Raw genomic sequence first — 22,937 nt, 5'->3', positions numbered from 1 at the left:
AAGTCTCTATCTCCAAAGGAAATATTTTCACTTTTGAGGAACAAAGCAACAAAGTCACAAGGGAAAAGGGGTTTTGTGTGTGTGTGTGGACTAGCCATTTCCCTAGTAGGATCTATTGTATGTCAGGTGAAATAATTACTGTCTGAAGTTTCCTGCTCCTGTTCAGATCAGAAAATATTGGCTGGTAAATAATTTTGTGATCAATTCTAACAAAAAAAAAAAAAAAAGTGCACACCTGTTTTGCAAAATCACCAAATAAACCACAGTGCCAGACTTTTTGAACAACTTAGGTTTGAATTACCCAGCTTTAGAACAGACATGTTTCATAGGCTAATGAAATGCTTTATTCACTCTCTTCTTGCACAGCTCTTTCTATAGAGCTCAATTTTGCAAATTACTCCACCGTGCAATTGACCTCACATCTAGAAAATGTTGTCTTTCTTAAATATTCTACCTTGGTCTTTTCAGTTTGAGGACATTATGCCCTGTAATATCATCATTAAGCACCTTAAATTGTTCCTCCAGCCATTTCATATTATCAAGTATTTATAGACAGTTACCATCATCTTTATTTCTTGAAAGAGGTTCATATAGCTTCATAGCTTCATAGATTATGAAGCCAGAAGGGATCATTGTGAACATCTCATCTGATCTCCCTCATAACAGAAATCGCAGGACTTCCCTGAATTAATTCTCTTTGAACTGGAGTATATGTCTTAGTATATTTTGACTTAAACATTTCTAGCACTAGTGAATCTACCAAAATCCTAAGTACATTTCTTTCATGGCTAATTACCCTCCCTGTTAAAAGGAAAGCATGACTTCTTTGTTTTCTAAATTCCTGGAGCACAGAATCTAGGTAAGCCTATATGTTTCCATTACACAGATAAACAACTAAATGTTAACACGAGGTGAGAGGGGAAGGTCTCCCAGTTTTGATTTGTGGGTACTTTTCCAATCAAGCTTGGCAAGACAGCCTCGTAACTATGCAAAGGGAAAAGCGTATTCAGATAGGCTAGGGCTGTTCTAAATATCTCTGTGTTCCTGATTCTGTGGCCTAATTCACCTCTTTTAGTACTTCTGTGCTGAAAAAATACATCATTGATTTTGGGGTTCTTAGCTCTTACTGCAAAAAGAAAAAAGCTTCTAAATGAATTTAGTTTAAAATCATCTTGTTAAACATTTAAAAAAAAAAAAAATAAAAAACGAAAACAAAAAAACAACCAACCAACCAAACTCCCCCCCCCTGCATTCGCAAATAAAACCTCTCAGCCTCCTTTCAGGGAGTTGATTCATCTGTTTCAGCCTAACCTTCTGAGTCTGAATCTGAGATGGTCATCACCAGTTTCTTGATATCAAGATAAGAAAGCAGGCAACATCTGGATATCTTTCATCCTATCCAAAGACAGGGGCCTACAGTAGATGTATTGCCTCTGGTCATGCCTTTCTCTACTGCTTATAGACAGATTTTCAGACAACTGGTTCAAACTTAGACACTGAATTTTTATTTGTCTAGGGTTCACTTAGATGAATTCCAACCATAAAACCCTCAAAATAATCTTTATGTAGGAGTTCCTCAAAATTAAAAGAACTCAAAGTCTAAATCTGACCTGTTGCATTGCTCCTAGTTTCCTACCACTGATTTCATCCAGGGGAAAAAAAAATAATAAAAAAAATATTTACTCTTCACTTTCAGTGCTAAGCAGTGTTATGGTTTGTGCACATCACATATTTATTCCTTTCAGTCTGGTAAATTACACCTGTGTAAAGTCATCTCCCTCTGTACTTGATTCATATGCATGCTGAAATAAACTAACACTCTGTATGAAAAAGACTTTGTAATTTTTCCATTATATTGATTGGATTGCATATTAAAAAAGTGTGCAATAGACTCAATGCAAGACAGGGCATACTCATTTCTAAAATTTGTCATATATGTTAGAAACCTTAATTATTTGTTTTCTTGTTGTTATGAATCAGTATGCATCACTATTATCTACTTTGAAAATTCAAATATGATGCTATCAAGCAGAGCTAACTACTCATTAACCTTATTCACAAAAAGATATCATCTTTTTGCATTCTCAAATATTTTGTGATTAGCTCTGATTTATATGATTCTCCAGAATATGTAACAAATGTTTCATTTCAATACCTCCCTGCATTCTGAATACTTACTAAATGAATTTGCTAAATGGGTATATATCGTATGAATGGTCATTTTAATCTCCTTACAATTAGCATTCATTAACTGGGCCAAAATAATTTCAATAAAAAAGAAGAAACATATCAACAAACGATTCAACTATCAGTTCTTAGCTACATATTGACAATTAAAAGAACAAGGTCATCAGGTCTGGAACAAATGCAGGACACATTCCTTGTAACTTCAGCATTGTCTGGGACATTGCTCACACAAAACATAAGGATTTGCAGTGTTGCTTCAGACCACATTTTACCGCCTTCTGAGAGATTCAGAGTACACCTTCATCACCTTTAGTGTATGTACTATAGCGTCATGGAAGATATTTTGGAGGAGGAATCTGGAAATGATACACCATATCCACATCAAATTACTTTCGATTGCATGGACCTGCTGAATCCTAGCTGAAAATAGTAAATCCAGACTTTTGTGAAACATCCCTGTGTTTCAAAAAAAAAAAATGTTGAGTCATTTTTCATTTTCTGATGTGGAGGAGTAAAAGGTCTTCTCTACTCAGACTGTGAAAAGTCATCTCTAAATGTAAGTTCCTGATTTTACAGAGGTAACACTGGGAAGTAAATGCTTCTGTTTTTGGGAAAAAAAAAAAAAAAAGAGTTTGAAAAATATATTTCTTCTTTGGCAGATACTGGGAATATTGGGTGCTATGAATACCAATCTAGCTGTAGGAAAGCTTTCACTTCCCTCTCAAAATCAAAAAGTTAAACACAGCACTCTTGGTGCTAGGCAAACTTTCTAGGATGTGTCCTTTCTCTATCTAAGTCACTTTTTTGTGTGTTTTTTGGTTGGTTGGTTGGTTGGTTTGGTTTTGTTTGTTTGTTTGTGGGTTTTTTTGGTTGGTTGGTTTGGTTTGGTTTTTTTAGCTGCGAAATCTAAATAATTAAATCTAGCTACCTCATTCCATGATGTTCAATGGTGAAATAAATAGACATCACACTCTCTCAAAATTTCAAAAAGGAACTATTTCATGTATTGATTTTACAAAGAGATTTCATCCTTATTTGTCTCTCGATTTGTTGAGAGCATGGAAATTAACCCGATTTCCCAGAGAAATAAGGAGAGAGACTGATTCAAAACTCTCAGTCCCTAAATCTCATGCCTTCCCTGTTAGTTCTCCATGTCCAAACACCATTTGATAAGTTCTTCCATCACAGCCAAGTGGGTTTTGCCAGGACTTCTGGGACGAGAAATTCCAGATAATATTTACAGCAAAGAGCATATGTAAGAGGAGAGGCATGGCAAGTGATAGGGTATATTTTTTTAAGCTCTAGCCCGTTTTAATTTCTAGGATTTTGTCTACATGCTTTACTGAGCCTCTGCTCAGAAATTAAGACTGCTTTCTTCAAATCTTATGCTCTGCTTTGGCTTTGAAGCTGTTTCAAAAGCTGGCAGTTTGGACGTGGCACAGCCATGCGGACATATTTTAAAGTCTTAGATCTAATAGTAAGCTTTTCAGTGCTGGAAAAGAAACGTAATTTGCTTTGAGGGCTGGACTTACTGAGAAACATTGTTGTAATCCAAATTTCTCATTAAATCTTCCTCCCTCCCTCCCTCTTTCTTTCTATCACTCCCTCTTTTTCTCTCTGTCTCCCACACCCATGAACTCACACATATGCTAACAGGCACACTTCTACCTGATTCTTTTTCTTTCCCAGTCCTTCTGATACCAGATAAAGAATTGAGCCTTGTGATTTCAGAGGAAAGTGGCAGCTTGATTTAAATATGTAATTTAAAAGGAAACAATAGTAATTCTGAAAACTTCTAGATATTATTTCATTAGTTAGGTTTCCAAAATAAAAAGGGCCATTTTACTGCTTAAACATAAGCCAGATTGTGTTAAAAACCTGATTGAATAATCCTAATGCATGAAATTTTGCATTTTGCACAAACAAAATATCGATTATGCACAATGTGCCACACCCTTATGCTGTCGGGAAATGAGATTAAATCTCATTAGTTTATGATGCTCATTAAATATGAAGGATGTGAGAGGGTGAAAGAGATAAAGGAAAATTTCCCTGTAGTCAAAATAATCTGTTTTTCAAATTCTGATGCTGTGATTTGTCCTTTCACTTCAGCATTTTAGGACCTTTAGCAGAAAGGTTAGAATTAAAGGAGATATGACAAATTTCTACCACTAGCATTACAAAATGCACAGGTAAACATTTCCCCAAAGTAGTTACTACAGCCACCAGCATGACATTCACTCAGCTCTATCTTGCAGCCATGTACCATGTCAATGTTAAAGTAGTAAGATCTTTAACAAATCTGTCTGCTTAGCTCCAAGACCTTGTGTTAGGGACCTCCAATTCTATTGATGAACAGTTGGTGGCAGGAGGATTGTGCTTTTCAAAGGCGTCTAGAAAGATCTGCATTTCAGATGATTTTGGGTGTGATGTCAACAGCTGTAGAGCGAACCATACCCATCAGGCAAAGATCACTAAGTATGTAGTTTCTTATCCAAATGTGTGGTATAGGAATATACGTATATACATGTACATATTTCTCTATTATTGCTTATTTTGCTAATAGCAAGCTAATAGACTCCTTTTTAGTATGTCATTTGCCGCAAAGTTTTCACATTTACCTATTATCAAGGAGAAAAGCCAGACAAGTAGAAATGCCCTTCTTTGAGGTCTGATATATTTTTTGAATGCCAAAATAAAAAGTGTTCCCTTTCACTAATTTGTGAAAGAACTCAGTGACTACAGAATCCCTAAGAAAGCAAAGAGAAACATCAGCCCTGAGCACATGACTATTTCACCACCATTGTTCTTGCTTTAATTCCATCAAATGACTGTAACTGCAGCTGTAAGGCTGGACATTATAATTGTTTGAGGTAATCACAAATATAAATAAATACATTAGTAGCTTTCCAAAATAGAGGAGGATGGTAAATATTTTGAAGCTTTATTTTCTGTAAAAGTTAAATTAATTCTACTCAGTATGATTATAATGTTTTAACCAGGCAGGGTTCCTGTTCCTGTGTTTTATCGTCTTGCTTTTATTATAACTAAAAAAAAAAAAAAAAAAAAAAAAGTTATTTAATTTTGTCTTAAGGCTTCAAAATTATGACACTGGTTTTATTAATTACTGATTTTTATTCCTAATACAATTAACACCCTTTAATCAACGCATATTTTAAAGCTATGGGAATAGGTTTGGTTTTTTTTTTTCAAGTGTAAATTTAATTCTTAGAGAAAAAGAGAAGCACTGAAAAGAAAACCCTAAATCAGTTTATCTGTAGATAATAGTAGCAAGAAAAAGATCTTCTTATTAGCAGCATCTGTCTTGGTAAGGTTTAATAATAAATTCAGTGTCCATGGATGCTGACACTTTATAGTTTGTTAATGAGAGAAGAAATTATAATTTATCTGTATTTCAAATTGTCATCAGGTATCTTCTTGAACGATCAATGCATTTTAATACTTTTTCCCAGCGAGAAATGCATTTGTCTTCCAAGGATATGAAAATCAACTAAGAAATCTATGAGATAAGCTCGTATTGCTGTTTTGATATCTCGTTTATTCCTTCTCTCTCTGTCTCTCTCCTTATGTACATATGTGTATATATGCGTACAGAAATTCATTCTATACATTTGTATATGCATGTGTATATATGCACACATATATTTGGATACACATGGACAGAACAAATCTGGGTCAGCAATAGTTCTTATAGTTTGAGTATAGCTCAGAATAAAACTACCACATGACTTAATTTCTTGTTTCTATCTCTGTGTGTGTCTGTGTACATTTGCATGTGTACATGTGTGTACAAATAAGAAACTGGTTATAGCTGTCTTAGTTCACTCTTGCTTATGGCTGAATTGGGTGGGTCTCAGAGTAAAAAGAACAGTAACTAATCCAGGGGACCACCCATGGCCCTTTAGATTGTTGAACATCAATAGGATTATCTTGAAAAGCATAAAGAAGAGAAAAAAAATCTTTGGTTTCCATGAAGACAAGAGCTTGATCTTTGTTCTTAAAGAAATACTTTTGCATGGGTTTTCACTTTGGCCTTCCTATTATGCCTACGTTTTCTGCACTCTACTTAAGCCATCATGTGCAAAATCTGGCCAATCATGTGACTAAATTTGCCACATAAATCACACTCCTATTTAATCAAAGACATCCCTTCATCTTTGGACCAAATTCCTCATCATACATAAATCAGAATAGTTTCCCATTTTAGCTATACCTGTGTGCACTCGCCATATGTCTGTTTCTTGTATTGATGTTAAAATATTATTATGATGTTAATGTGTATGCAACAATGTATAGAAGTAGGGGTTTTTTTTTAAAAAAAACCAAAAAAACAGAGAAATTGAGTTGTAGACAAATTTTCAAACCCAGTTGCAGGTTTATATCTGAAAGCCATGCGTAAAAATTAAATAATGCAGTAAAAGTAATTATTATTATTCCAAATGGCACCAATTTCCTTGAGTAAGATTTGTGTTTGCCATTCGACCTTTTTACTGAAGCAAGTGCATTCCAGCCTTGACTTTAAAACTACCATTAAGTGATTATTCCTAAGCTTTTGCAAAGATATCCCTTTTAGAAGGACTAACACAAACATTTAGTTTTTTTGAGGGCTGCAAATATAAACATGGTCATTTTCACATTTTAACAGATAGACTTGAGATAAGAAATGCTTGGAAATGGCTTCTGCACAAATGTAAGCACTTCCTCTCTTCCCATCTCTGTCCCTTTTAAGAACAAGTAGCAAAAAAAATGTTTCTTAACACCCAATGGTGTACTTAACGCTGGCAGAATTATGTGTCTTCTATGGATTTATGGTGAGAAATGTCAATATCAAAGTGCTTGTGACAGCTCTTATCTCTGCTCTCTTGGGCTGCACATGTATTAAAAGCTGAAAGCAAACTTGCTTTTTCTTATTTTATGTCTGGTTTTGTGGCTCAGACCATTCAAGCACCACAACAAGGTCACACGGACACACAGTGGATGTTATAAGTGAAATCATAAAAGTTTGGCCACTTACCTGAAATGAACCAACAAATGAACATTAAAAAACAAAACAAAACAAAACAAAACAAAACCTCATAGCAAAAATAAAAACCAGGAGAATAGAAGCACTGGTTCAGATCAGGGATTCTTCTTGCCTATACTGCTTCTCTAACGATGATCATGAAAGATGCCTATTGAAGAGAAAAAGGAGGAAAAGCTAACAATAATATATTGTATAATTAAACCATATGGAAGGTATCACTACCCTGAGAAATACCTGTGAATGTGAGTGGTCCTGTATGAGAATTAACGTCAGTCTGCAAGTTAGACTGTTATTCACTTCTTTAGCAATGACTGCTTCAGTGCTAACATATTCTGGAAAATAAAATCAATTAATCAAGAAGTATTTGAAAATATTTCTGACCAGTTCTACAAATGGATCAGATTTTCTGTACACCCTAAGAAAGAACATTGTTAACAAGACTCTTTTCATGTAAGTTCAGAGGTGCTAAGTCAAAATATACCATCTAAAAGCAGAGCTGTGTTAATTCAGGAATCCAAAGCTGTGCTGGCCAGTATGGATATGTGTGACTACTTCTTTATATACACGTATATGCCCATAAGTATCAGAAGCAACAGCTTCTGTTGAAATGTGACCTGAGTAATGACATCCATGTGGTCCTGTGTTGTCACCATGTATTGATTAAAGCAATAATAGTCACTTCCACTTCTACAGTGCTTTGATTCAAAGACTTTCACAAACTTTAATTCATTAACCTGTACAGCAGCTCCATGAGGGTGGCTATGTAATAACAAGTCTGGATCAAGCAACAAGTCTATTGCTGTTGTTGTTCTCACTCTTCCTGTCTCTATCCCTTGCTGTTGATGCCTAATTTAAAGCATGGTTCTGTAGCACTTACTCTAACTAAGCAATATTTAGTCATACAAGTATTCATCTTAGGGTAATATCAAGGGTATCTGTGTTTGACAGGCACTGAGTTTCTATTCTAAAGGGCTAAACTGGCTTCCCTGGGGCAGAAATCTCATCAATGGCCTCTGCACACCTGAATCCCACCAGACAAAATAGTTCCCTTCTGCTTTCACTGTGAAGTACTTATTTTAAGAACTTGTTTACTTTTAATTTTTTACATCTGCCTGGGAACACTGTGTGATAGCACAATACAGAAAATAAAAATAATTCTACAGAATTCAGTGCCATCTATTTAACAGACTCTTGAATGCAATTCATGGTAAAGTGTCATGCAAAACAACAAAGCCATATCTATAACAGTAAAATAAGGGTGGTGTTTTCAACAGTGTTCTGTTGTTATGCAACAAATAAAGTAGGGGATGATTTATTACAGTGCCCTGAGTGGGGCTTGTATCCCATTCATTAGTACCAACCGATCTCCTGCAGCACATTATATGCACTGAATTCATATCTTCCTCCTCTCCATCTTCCCTAATTCAGGATAAGGATGTGCTCATGCCTGACAGCAGCACAGTTTCATGGATTTTTAAGGACCGAAAAGGATCATTCTGCTATTTACTATCAGACAGCTAGGATTTCACTGGTGTTTGCAGGCTGGTGTTTGTCAGACTAGTACTTGCTAGAGATCCTTATCCTCAGAAAGCTTGTAAACACAGATGAAAAAAAAAAAAAAAGGAAGTTTCTGGAAAGAGCCACTTGTAATCTATACTGCTGGAATGAAACTTCAGTTCAATTATTTAAATGTAACTACAGTCCTTCCCATTATCTAAACAACTTCTAGGGGCAAAGTTTTATCCCAAGAACAAAAGGAATGGAATCAGAAAACCACTATTATTAGAAGCAGTGTACAATGGAAATCCTCTGCTTGCTAAAGATGTAATCTTTTCATTGAATAGATTTAGAGAGTTTGGGGAAGAAACAGGAGTCCTTCAGTTCTGACAACTCAGAAGATTAAAGTAAAAAAAAAAAAAAAGTACTTATTTGCATTAGTTGTCTGTGAACCCCTTCCCAACTGTCTTTCAGAGGGATTTCTACAAGTAAATTAGCATGTTTGGATATATGTGTGTAAGAAAGGGAATCACTAAACCAGTGTAACATTTGCAACATCTACTCAAACAAGCCTTGTGCCTAGAACAAGTAGATCAGCCTTTATATGAATGGATGAATGTCTGACTTTTCTTTCAGGTGGTCTCTTTTTCATGGATGTCAGTGCTACAGCAAGGAATAACAATTTCTTAGGACCTTGTGCTGTAATGTCTCAGCAAGTCATTTATATTGTATTAACCTCAGTGGTTCTGGCCATCAAGGAGGTAAAGCTGTGTCCTGCTTTTGTGGATCTGAGTAGCTCTCCGTTGATGAGCTACAGGAAGTTAAATCCTGCAATGCTAAAAAAAAAATAATAATCTTAATTCAAAGTTTTCCCATGAAGCACCTTCCCTCAAGACACCTGTTTAAGAATAAGGGGAATTGTGGTAGCTCAGATCCACCTATGTACTTATTTGTGGTTAGTGTTGGTTTCTGCTGACTGAATATTCTATGGGTAGTTAAAAATACGTTAATCCCTTGAGCATTGATGGTGTTAGTGGACCTACATAAAGGAAACGTAAAGGATGAATTAGCATTTGTAAGGTATTATAAGATGAAGATCACAAGGTAGTGCTAATATCACATTATTATCATGAGTCACGGCATTTGCTTACATCACTGAGTCATACTACATTTCTGATAGGATTAAATAACACATCAAAAGTAGATGGTGAAGTATGGTTAAAAAAAAAAGGTTCTATAACACTATAATCAAGGACCTTATAGTATTTTCTGTATTTGTGGAAAATCAGAAAACAACAGCAACCTAAGACAGGTTTGCACATTGATATACCTACAGAATGTCTCTTTTCCTTTCCTTTCCTTTCCTTTCCTTTCCTTTCCTTTCCTTTCCTTTCCTTTCCTTTCCTTTCCTTTCCTTTCCTTTCCTTTCCTTTCCTTTCCTTTCCTTTCCTATCCTTTCCTTTCCTTTCCTTTCCTTTCCTTTCCTTTCCTTTCCTTTCCTTTCCTTTCCTTTCCTTTCCTTTCCTTTCCTTTCCCCTCCTTCCCTTCCCTTCCCTCCCCTTCCCTTCCCTTCCCTTCCCTTCCCTTCCCTTCCCTTCCCTTCCCTTCCCTTTCCTTTCCTTTCCCCTCCTTCCCTTCCCTTCCCTTCCCTTCCCTTCCCTTCCCTTCCCTTCCCTTCCCTTCCCTTCCCTTCCCTTCCCTTCCCTTCCCTTCCCTTCCCTTCCCTTCCCACACCTTCCCTTCCCTTCCCTTCCCTTCCCTTCACCTTCCCCTCCCTTCCCTTTCCTTTCCTTGCCTTCCCTTTCCCGCACCTTCCCTTGCCTTCCCTTCCCGCACCTCTCCTCTCCTCTCCTCTCCTGTCTTGTTTTTCATTTCTCAGCATTTACCAACTCTTTCTTTCCCTTTCCTTCAGCAGTATGTGTATCAAAGAAATGTATCTCACATTTGTCACCACTTGCATGCAGGCACACACTCACGCACACAAACACAACTCCCGCACATGCACAAATAGAGTTACTTATACAAAAAGTGTTCAAGGTAAAGGCTGTGCTTGCCTGAAGCAGAAGCCAGATGTTTTGACTTTCAGCTTTCTTCCATCAAAGCTGTGCAGCTTCGAAATTAAAATCTACAGCAATAATGAAACATATTAAAATGCATGCAAAGTCTTGAGGGCTTATAATATGCTAAAAACTGGCAATGCATGTTTACATCCATATATCAACTTGGATGTGCTGAAAAGATGTAAAGTGTAAAATATGCAAATATATGTCATATTGTCACACTTGGTCTCCCTAATGGAACTCCCTTTCATCTCAACTCTCCTTAATTTCATGAATATTGCATGCCCCTCACACCTTTTACTCCTGCTGTTGCTAGGCTGAGAAAATTATGAAAATATGTTAATAGTAACTTTCATCAAATTTCGTAACAATAAAAAAATGCCTGTTAAAATACAAATGGTCAAGTTTTTAAAGGTATTTTATTTTCTACTGGAAGCTCAGATAACTACTGTTCAATTAAATTAATAAGGAAATAGTGGGGAAATATGCATGTAATTCGGTAAATTCGGCAAACATATGTGTGCATGCGTGTGTGCACGTGTGCACATAAACAAGAGTAGCAAGTGATAGGACATGAGGAAATGGCCTCAAGTTGTGCCAGGGAAAGTAAAGATTGGATATTAGGAAAAATTTCTTCATGGAAAGGGTTGTGAAGCATTGGAACAGGCTGCCCAAAGAAGTGGTGGAGTCGCCATCCTTAAAGGTGTTTAGAAGACATGTAAATTAAGTTCTTAGATACATGGTTTACTACTAGATTTAGGTTATGGTTGAACTCGATGATCTTAAGAGTCTTTTCCAACCAAAATGATTCTATGATAAATATCTTGAGTAAATCTGCCTAGTCAAAAAACCTGGGAAGGTTTTCAGTTTTGTCTTACTTTCATTTAGGCACCAGACCCTTTCCCTATTTTCTTTGATTTACAAGGCCTGCTAAGCAAGTAAAATAATTTTAATTTTTTTCCTACATTCACAGAATCACACAGAATCACAGAATCACAGAATGTTAGGGATTGGAAGGGACCTCAAAAGATCATCTAGTCCAATCCCCCTGCCAGAGCAGGAACCCCTAGGTGAGGTTACACAGGAAGGCATCCAGGCAGGTTTTGAATGTCTCCAGAGAAGAAGACTCCACAACCTTCCTGGACAGCCTGTTCCAGTGCTCTATCACCCTCACTGAGAAGAAGTTTCTTCTCAAATTTAAGTGGAACCTCTTGTGTTCCGGCTTGAACCCATTACCCCTTGTCTTACTGTTGGTTGTCACCGAGAAGAGCCTGGCTCCATCCTCGTGACACTCATCCTTTACATATTTATAAACATTAATGAGGTCACCCCTCACTCTCCTCTTCTCCAAGCTAAAGAGACCTAGCTCCCTCAGCCTTTCCTCATAAGGGAGATGCTCCACTCCCTTAATCATCTTTGTTGCCCTACGCTGGACTCTCTCCAGCAGTTCCCTGTCCTTCTGGAGCTGAGGGACCCAGAACTGGACACAATATTCCAGATGTGGTCTCACCAGGGCAGAGTAGAGGGGAAGGAGAACCTCTCTCGACCTACTAACCACCCCACTTCTAATACACCCCAGGATGCCATTGGCCTTCTTGGCCACAAGGGCACAGTGCTGGCTCATGGTCATCCTGCTGTCCACCAGGACACCCAGGTCCCTTTCCCCTACACTGCTCTCTAATAGGTCATTCCCCAACCTATACTGGAACCTGGGATTGTTCCTGCCCAGATGTAAGACTCTACACTTGCCCTTGTTATATTTCGCTAAATTTTTCCCTGCCCAACTCTCCAGTCCGTCCAGATCTCACTGGATGGCAGCACGGCCTTCTGGCGTGTCAGCCACTCCTCCCAGTTTGGTGTTATCAGCAAATTTGCTGATAGTACACTCAATTCCCTTATCCAAGTCATTGATGAATATATTAAGTAATACTGGTCCCAGTACTGACCCTTGAGGCACTCCACTAGATACAGGCCTCCAACCAGACTCCACCCCATCGACCACGACTCTCTGGCTTCTTTCCTTCAGCCACTTCGCGATCCACCTCACTGCCCGATTGTCCAATCCACACTTCCTCAGTTTAGCTGTGAGGATGATGTGGGAGACAGTGTCAAATGCTTTGCTGAAGTCAAGGTAGACCACATCCACCACTCTGTCATGGTCAATCCACCTTGTTACGTCTTCATAAAAGGCTATGAGGTTGGTCAAACATGACTTCCCCTTGGTGAAGCCATGTTGACTGCCCCTAATGACCCTCTTATCCTTGATATGCCTTAAGATGGCACCAAGAATAAGGTGTTCCATCACCTTCTCAGGGATGGAGGTGTGGCTGACCGTCTATAGTTAGCCGGGTCCTCCTTCTTGCCCTTTTTGAAGACCAGAGTGACATTTGCTTTCCTCCAGTCCTCAGGCACCTCTCCCGTTTCCCAAGATTTGGCAAAGATGATGGAGAGCAATGACCTCAGCCAGCTTCGTCAGCACCCGCGGGTGCATCCCATCCAAACCCATGGATTTATGGATGTCCAGATTGCTTAATTGCTCCCTAACCCAGTCCTCATCAACCAAGGCAAACTCCTCCATTGTCCTGACTTCCTCTGGGGCCTCAGGGTTATGGGGCTCCTCAGGACAGCCTCCAACAGAGTAGACAGAGACAAAGAAGGCATTCAGTAACTCTGCCTTCTCTGTATCTTCTGTCACCAGGGCAGCCACCTCATTCATTACCTACATTGCCTCTGATGTTAATTTTATCTGCCATGTATTTGAAGGAGCTCTTTCTGTTGTCCTTGACCCCTTGCACAAGATTTACTTCTATGGAGGCCTTAGCTTTCCTAGTTGCCTCCTCACATCCTCTAACAACAGCCTTATATTCTTCCCAAGAGGCCAGCCCCTCCTTCCATGATTTGTAAACCCTCCTCTTCCACTTGAGTTTACCCAGCAGTTCGCTGTTTAACCATGCATGTCTCCTGGCTCCCTTCCTGGACTTCCTCCATGCCGGGGTGCTCTGATCTTGAGCTTGGAAGAAGCAGTCCCTGAATGTTGACCAACTATCTTGGGCCCCTTTACCTTCAAGCAGCCTTGCCCATGGGATTTCCTCCAGCAATTGTTTGAAAAGGCCAAAGTCGGCCCTGCTGAAGTCCAGGGTTGCAATTCTGCTTGCTATTCTGCTCCTGCCACATGAGATCCTGAACTCCACCATTTCATTGTCACTGCAACCAAGGCAGCCCTCCACCTTTACTGCTTCAACCAGACCCTCCTTGTTAGTGAGGACGAGATCCAGCAGTGCCCCTCTCCTAGTTGGCTCCTCCACCATTTGCATCAGAAAGTTATCGTCAATGCACTGGAGGAACCTCCTAGCCTGAGGCTGGCTGGCTGAGTAGTCCTTCCAGCAAACATCAGGGAAGTTAAAATCCCCCACAACAACCAGGGCCTGTGACTGTGAGGCCGCTCTCAGCTGTCCGTAGAAGGCCTCATCAACTTCCTCACTCTGATCTGGTGGCCTGTAATAGACTCCCACAACAGTGTCACCCCTGCCAGCCTGCCCCTTAATTCTCACCCACAGACTCTCAACTTGCTCCTCAACGGCACCTGGACAGTACTATACATTGTAGTTGCTCTCTCACGTTAAAAGCAACTCCACCACCACGCTTGGCTGGCCTGTCTTTCCTGAAAAAGACATAGCCATCCATGACCACATTCCAGTCATGTGAGCTGTCCCACCATGTCTCTGTGATTGCCACCAGATCATAATCTCCTGACCGAACGCAGGTTTCTAACTCCTCCTGCTTATTCCCCATGCTGCGTGCATCGGTGTACAGGCACTCCAGGGAGCGAGCTGAGCACAAGGGAGGGGAGGGGAGGGGAGGGGAGAGAGGAGAGGAGAGAAGAGGAGAGGAGAGGAGAGGAGAGGTCACAATAAAACTGCTGATGTAGACATCATGCAGACAATGACTCAGTACCATGGCTTAAGAAACTTTGTACTGTCTGGGAGTCTACAATGGTCTTCATGATATGTGCAGGGTCATATCTCTGATGGAAAAATCGCTGTGGGTGGGCAGAAATTACTAGAGCTGGCCGCAGAGAGAAACATGTGGGCACCACTGCGGTGAAAAAGGGAAGGTGAGATGCAGAAGCAGGTATCACACAGGTTTGCTACGCAGCACTTATTAGGCTGTCATGGGCATGTCTCTGTGGGGTATTCCTTGCAGCAACGGGCTGCGGAAAAGGCCTGGACCCCAGCTGGCTTTGGTGATGGTGTATGTCCACTCCTGTGGAAGGAGATGAGCTTCTGAGAACGTCGCCTTGTAAAACCAGAGCAACACACCAGACGTGTTCCCCTTTGCAGCATTCATCTGGATACACCTCTGAAAACCATCGATTCATAACAGTGTCAGCTGCAATGGGCTAATACCGTGAAGAGTAAAAGTTCTGTCTGATTACTGTTTCCTTTCTTTGAAATCAATAAAACACAAACAAACAAACAAGGAAAGTTTTCTAAGTGTGTTTGTTGCAGCCTTCCTACAGAAGCAGAGCTCTCACGTGAAATGGGTCTTTTTTCAAATAAAAAGTTGCAGCTCTACCTCACTTTATGTGTCAATGGTAGGCTGGGTTGAACTCTGACAGAAAAGCAGGTCGAAGTTTAATTGTATCAAACACCTTTCAGAAACATCTCCCTACTTCATCACGGCACTACCATGGTTGCTGTCAACAGATGGCATGGTGAAACTTCTCTGTAATAATCATGTAACTTTATAAAACTGTTCCTTTTATTGTCTGTCTTAAGCTCATCTATTTTTAACTGCTGAGATTTATTATAAATGGAATAGCACAGCTTATAAGGTCGGGTAACCCTTGATTACAGATACTGTAAATCAACCTAGATTCATTTTAATGAGACACATCATTCTTTTTTTTTTTTTCTTTCATTTTGAAGACTTTCTCAAAGAACAATTTTTTTCATTGGTTGGTGAATGATCTGCTTTTTGGTTTCTTTTACTACAAATTTCAATCAATTAATTTTCATTTCTTACTTCCAGAAACTCTGAAAGTTTTAGCTTTGCTTTTTTTTTTTTTTTTTTTAATGGAACTGCTGGAAAACCAAATAAAGCTGTGGCTATTAAAAATGAAACTTTAAATTAAACAACAGAATACCTCCTTCTGATAACTCAGTAATTCTCCTACAGGTTAGGATACAGAGGTTAGCTTACATAAATAAAACCACATGGATTAGATGCTGAAAGCATTTTAAGCACTTCTGTTGCACTTTAAATGATATTTACTCTGCATCAGTTCATAAAAATATCACCCAGTGATGGGATAGGTATCTCAGACCGCAGTCATTAGTTTATCTAGAAGTCCTCAAAATGCATGTACCCAGAGACAGTATTGCCCAAGCACTGTACATACAACTCACTGTTGGGCTCCTACAAGAGATTAGAGGTTCAGACACTCACTATGTCTGCTCATAAGCTCCCTGGAAAAGATCCTTTACTCACTATCCAGCAGAGACCCAGTGGTGATGCTGCCCAATGGAATAACACAGCTGGACAAGGACTTAACCCCAGGACCCCACATTCTTTCTTTCTGACCAGTAGGACCACATCTGCTTGCTCAGCTTATTGTTGGTCCTATGTATCCTACAGATATGGCTAAAAAGCAGACTTTTGTCAACTGGAAGGACAAAGAGTAGCCTTTCTTCTTCACTGATCTATGCATCCATCCTTTTGAGGGTCAGCACTGTCAGATGTCCCTGTGTCACTGTAAACTACAGTCCATTTCTGATGTTCTAGTTGAATGTAAATTACTGACACAGTAAGCAAAAAGTGCCTGCCTTTTTCTCTCCCCGTTAATGGCATCTTCTGTTTATCTGTATGCAGCAAATTTGACATTTGAAAATATGTGTGATTAGATGGCATGTGTATTCCTTTAAGAGATTTATTTCTTAGCAAGGCTTCTGAAGAGTCTATTTCTTTTAATTTTTCATAAAGTGTAGCTTATGAAAAATTTAAATGAAATCATTTAGTAGTGATTGCTCCATAAACACAACATGAACTCCTTTAAAATTCCAATTATGTAGGAGCTCACCTTTTTAAGTGGTTCTGAAAGAGAATACCTAAGTGCAACCACAGTCCTTTCATATGGGCATGATGTAAAACCAAGAGCTTGACCATTTGGGGTCATTAGAAATCTATGGCTTTTTCCTCCTCCCATGCAAGTACAGGGTGGATAGCCAGATGATCTGGCTAAATTCCAAATAGAATAATTACATTCTAGCTACTTAAAATGTTCCCTTCAGTTTCAGACAATATTCTGCTTTGCTTCCTCCTCTCCCACAATTTGCTTCACTGCTGCCCCCTGTTAAATAGTGGCCACGTTCCACCCCGGAGTTAGTGGCATTTTACTGGTTGTTAAAATAGTAATAGACTAGCACTTACACACTTAGAAGAGAGTATAGGAGAGAAGCTGACTACTTTATGGACTGTTAATAGGCGGATCTTAAGGTGTGGTATCACAGTTACATAGGGTTATGTACAGAGATGAGCATTAAGATGGTTCCACCCAAGCCAGTAAAGTTGTGTTAATTTACACCACTTAGAAGAAAATTTCAAGCTAATGAGGAGATTCAGAAATGCAGGCCTGGTCCTGATATTTATGAAACATGTATTGGGACCAATTCCATCAAGTTGTGACCTAACCTGGACCTAGTTGGACACAATAATCCTTGTGGGTCCTATGATTCTAAACCAGTTTAATAGATGGCAAATATGATCAAAAGCACACTCTTTGACTTTAGTGTCTTCAAGGAGACAACTCTCCTACTTAAATAAAAGCATGAACTTTGTTTTTGTGGGTTTGTTTGTTTTTTTGTGAAAGAAGAAACTTACTGGAATAGAGAAGATAATTTCAAGTTTTGAGTGAGAGCCAAACCCATTTTAATAGTATTGAACATCTCAAATAAGAAGCAACGTTCTTTTAAACACAAACTTACGGCAAAGTTTCAACATAAATATTTCTAAATTTAAACACAAGTGTATGTTTTCTATCGGTCTGGCAGTGTACTCAGCAACACATCCTTTATTATGCTTTTTGAGTGCATTCTGTGTTCCTAAGAATAACCGTTCTTTTACTAATATGTATATAAAGAGAAAATGCTTGTCAGAATTTTTGTACTAAACCAAACCGAAAGGAGATAAATAATGCCAGCTGAGATTTAGTAAACATATTAGTACTTGCAAACACATTTTTTTAATTACTTAATGGGCTTGATATTTAACATATATTTCCTACTGTAGCATGACCCTCTTACCTCTTGCTTCTCATGGACAGGGGAAAATGATTAATTCCTCTTCCCTTTACAATGTCCCTTTACATATTTGTAGACACATAGTTTATGTCTCCTCTCAATCTCCTTTTAGCCAGAATGAACTTGACTAGCTCTGTTAACCTTTCCATAAACTGGCAACACTGTTTTCCAGTATTTTTTATGATCCTCTTTTTCTTTGCTGAATCCACTCTAATCAGCCTCTTTTTTTTGAATTGCAGTGCACTGTATTCCAGCATGACATTGGTTTCCTAGAAAATAGGGAGGGAGAAAGAAAGAGAAAGATATGGATATTTGAACATTTGCAAGTTCAAAAGTGAAATTCATTGCAATTTAACTGCATATGCTCTATGTGTCCAGCAAGTTCAGGACTTACTGTTTATGAAATTTGAATAGATGTGATTGAAATAAGCATGGTGGCAAGTGGCAATGATTATCCAAATGGATTCAAAATATGCAGATGTATTTTAACTATGTCACCTTTTTTCTTTCCACTACCCAATCTACATAATGCTTCTAATAAGGCATGTGAAATTTTGATCTTACAAAGACTTACACACATGAAGGAATAGCCATGTTCATCTTCCTGAGACTATTTCCTTCACTATGTGAGAAAACCTGTGAATGTTCCTGGACCAATATAACATTCAAGACAATCCTGTAGTGAAAATGTTATTCTTCTTCTATCCTCCTGATGACTTGTTGCTGTACTGCTCCACAAACAGTATTCCCTGAACTTGTATTTACATAGTTGCGTCTTATTTATCTTAAAAAAATTTCTTTTCATTGATTCCATGCCATTCTTCCACATATCAAGACTGTATTGTATTTGCTTTGCAGCTCAGATCCTTGGAAGATACTATCTCTAGAGATAGTTAATGCATTCTGTTCCCTAAGTCACTAGCTAAAGCCCAGGACCTCAGGGAAGTTGACTGTGAACTTCACACTGTTTGACAGCAAGTGTCAGACAGAGTCAAGTTGGGTCCACAATTCTAGGCACAGATTAGATAATTGTGTGGGCAAATGTCAAATGATAACTGTGAATGTACATCATTATTCAATCTGCACATGTAACCCTCTTAATGCATGCAAATTAGGCATGCAACTTCATCTACAAGTTAGTTGAATCTATTTTTATCTAGCTAAAAAGTCAGGCATCCAAACTGTAATAAGTATAGTATTGTCATAATTCTGCTCTCACTTAGAAGAGTCTAGATTGCACATTTTAATTGAATGACAACTCTCAACAACTGTAAAAGTCATCTGAGTAGAATCAAATGTTCTGTCTTTAGTTTCTTTCTCTGCATTTCAGATGCACTATGAGAGCAGCAAGTGGAATCCTGTTTAAGATGTGATTGAAACCATCACCTGTTAAACTATTTGCTTCTCTCTGTATTGTCTAGCCTAAGACAGAAGTAAATTAAAATATATATTTATGGTATGTACTGAGCTTTAAGTTATTAAACCCTGCAAATGAACGTATTCATATTTTTTCTTTGCTTTCTGTAATCCTCTCTGCTGGACCTATGAAAAGAGACTAGAACATTTCAGCTTCTGTTTACACTTATAATCCCCTTCTCATTCTCATTCAGAATGCTCATAGACATGCTGATGAGAAACCCATCGAAGTTCACAGAAAGATTTCCTTTCACACCAGTGGTCGCTAGATGAGGACATAAGCTCCTGTGAGAGTTGGTCCGAAGAACAGTTTCTGCCTGAACATCGCCATCAGGGACTTGGAGAACAGAATGGACTGAGAGAAATAACTGGACTATGATTCGGAGAGAGGCCTGAAGCAAAGAATTGTGTTGTGCAGGTCTCTCCGACTCAGGGACAATAACTGCTGTCCAGAAGATGGATTTTCACCTGGTGTTTGAGCCAGACTTGCCCCCCACCTCCTCCCTGTAACAAAGGCCAACGAAGAAGAGCATGCACAGAGGCCCGCCAAGGGTCTTGAGGTCACCCAACGGACCGGTAAGAGACCCCTGAACCGAGGCAGCGCAGGCGCAGACGGGCCCTGGCAAGCAAAGCAGGGACTCTTCAGGCCTGCGCAGTTAAGCCTGGATTGCGCAATAAAGGCAGAGATTGGCCTCGATCTATGGGAGTTAGGGAGGCTGAAGAAGCATAAAAGACAACTCCTGACGGGACATCATGGAGATCTTCCCACCGGCGGACCCTGAACCACGACGGAGGACTGGCAGGACTCTCGTCACAGGACCTGAGACCAGAGGGACGCCTTTGGAGCTCGTTCGGTGGTAAACCCAGCCTCATTTCTGCCTTTTCTTTTTACCTTTCCCTTTTCCTCTACTCTCTTTCTATCGCGTGCCACTTTACGGGCAAATTAATAAAGCAACACTGCTTGATTGAATTATAACCCCTTGGCATTTTGGTTGCCTTAATTTTGCGCCTCGAGATCAAGGTAAACAAACCATCACGAGTCCATCACCGAAGGGACCGTGACATTAAACTGGCGTCACAGACAGGATTTTGAGAGACAGAGGGGTGCAGGTAGTGTTTGGTCTCTATCAGGGGAAGGACGTTTTGCTTCAGCTGCACCTGGCGCTGCACTGTTATCAGCCTACGTTGTTATCAGTGACAGTTGTTCAGAAAGCAAGGGGAGCGATTCAGATTTCCCGCACATCACACACGCCTTGGCATAAAGCACTCCAAACTCGAGTTGAGGGCTCTGTCTCTTGAAATCAGACCAAAAGATCTCAAAGCGCAAAAGGGGTGCTGTTCTCATGGTGATGAGAATTGTCTGCTCGGGATAGTAAATGGGCAATTTTGTGGTTTTTGTGTACCTAAGTTGAGCCCTCCCGTAGCAGATTTTTGGCCTCTTCAACCACTCGGGAAAGAGAAGGGTGATGCAGCAGTTGCTGTAGCTTTGTGTAACTAAGTTGTGCCTTCCTGTAGTGGGTGTGTTCCCTTCGTAATAAGAATGACTGAAAGGGCTGATAGTCAAGATTCTTGGTTAGTAAAAGATCGGGACTCGCTCTACACACTTTTAGCAAAGTATGGAGCTTGACCCTCCGTACCCGGAGAAGACTGGGCTCGTGATAATTGGGCTAATTTACAGAGTGTAGTGGACCGAGTGATTTCTTTACAGACCAAGTCTAAGTTCAGATCAGAAAGGAATAAAGCTGTTGTGTGTGCTGTACTTGGAACTAGTCTCGTAGCAGCCATTGAAGATCGCTTTAGGCGACGGAGTAATGAGAGTAATATTATAGAATCCTTTGAAAATCTGGTGCAAGTTTTGCAAAAAACTACCTCCAGTTTAGAGCAACAATTAGTAAAAGAGAGGGAAGAAAACCAGTCATTAAAAGCTACTCTTAAAGAGGAGTGTTTAAAAAACACAAGAGTGCTGCAGGAGCGGGAGCTGGAGGAGAAAAGTATCTGACAAGTAGCTCAAATGTACCCTCTGAAAGAATTAGAGATGAGAAAATGTCATGAAGAATATCCACACATAAGACCCTTGGTGAAAACAAAATATTTTTATGCAAATGAGGAGGATACTGACCCTCACATTACAACGAGGCAAACTCCTTACACTGCCACCGAACTAGCTAAACTAAAAAAGGAGTATAGTCGTCTCCCTAGAGAATATGAAACAGAGTACATATGGCACGTATCTCTTACCGGGGGGAACCAAATTCAATTAACTGAGCAAGAAGCAAATGGTTACTGAGGGCACGGAGTTTTCTTAACAACTGGTGACAGACATGCTCCATGGTCCCTAACCCAGCGAGCTGCTTATTGGGCTGGAGGGTTAAACCCCCTAGATAGGGGAGAACCCCTAGCAATCACTGGCACACCTGATCAATTGCTAGAAAGTGTACACAAAGCAGCTTGCTTACAAATGATACATGAAAGAAAATTGATTCTCGAATGTGAATCCCCGATGATGTTGCCAGTTAATCCAGACATGATGACTCCTTTAATAAGGGGACTCCCAATTGCACTGATGAATCCAGTGGATAGGTTAGAAAGTAATTAGAACCCAAAATAACAGGAGTGGGGACCAAAGGGATGGAGCTAATACCAGCATTGACTCCCCTTTTACCCCTGCCCCAACTTCCCCAAACCAACCAAATATCAAAAAGGTGTGGACATGGGGAGAAGTGGCACAAGAACTGATTGATTATAACAGGTAATATGGTCCTGTAAAAATCCTAGAAGAAAAGTCAAGAGGAATCCGTCAGATTGAAGTTAAAAATCCACCCCTCCCTAACGATATTCCTGTTGTCGCTTCAAGAAAGGAGCACCCGTACATTAAAACAGGAAAGGGAGAACAGCCAAAAAGCCGACAAAAATGGTGGCTTTTAGGGATTAAAAAGGGAGTTCCCAGAGATATAATGGAAGGCTTACCTCTTGACAAGCTGAGTAAACTTGTAGCAAAGTGGCATAATCCAAAGGAACATAATCCAAAGGAACATAATCCAAAGGAACAATTGCCGAGCGTGAAGGAAGTCTTACCTGTTATACCTTCAGCTCCCTCCCCCACCGAAGTTGAAAGTCTCTCCCAGAAACAGGAAAACTAGAACCTCCATTCTCTTGTAGTGGGAGGGGGAATGGAGGATGGATTTATATCCTACAACTCACACACACAAAAAGGGGAGATTTATTGATCACAGCTATAGTGGGTCCAAAGCGTGCACCTGTAACATTTTTAATCAACATCGATGCACAAATTTCTGCTCTTAAAGAAGCAGATGCTAAACAGTGTGGGGTTATTCCCTTGAAACAACGTTTTTGTGTTCTCAATGCCTTAGGGTCTACACAAGTTATGAAAGTTGCTTGGGTAAAATTGTTATTGCCAGGGAATGAGAGCACGAT

General features: G+C 39.6%; 1 pseudogene; it reads left to right on the top strand.

Moving 5' to 3' along the window:
- The first annotated feature begins 20,255 nt into the window (after nt 1–20,255).
- Nucleotides 20,256–22,642, top strand: LOC136001427 (uncharacterized; annotated as a pseudogene).
- Nucleotides 22,643–22,937: the final 295 nt, after the last annotated feature.

The sequence above is a fragment of the Caloenas nicobarica genome, chromosome Z (assembly GCF_036013445.1).
Source record: "Caloenas nicobarica isolate bCalNic1 chromosome Z, bCalNic1.hap1, whole genome shotgun sequence".
NCBI classification, from domain to species: domain Eukaryota; kingdom Metazoa; phylum Chordata; class Aves; order Columbiformes; family Columbidae; genus Caloenas; species Caloenas nicobarica.
The sequence above is the reverse complement of the archived record's forward strand: the minus strand, read 5'-3'. Positions and strand labels throughout refer to the sequence as shown.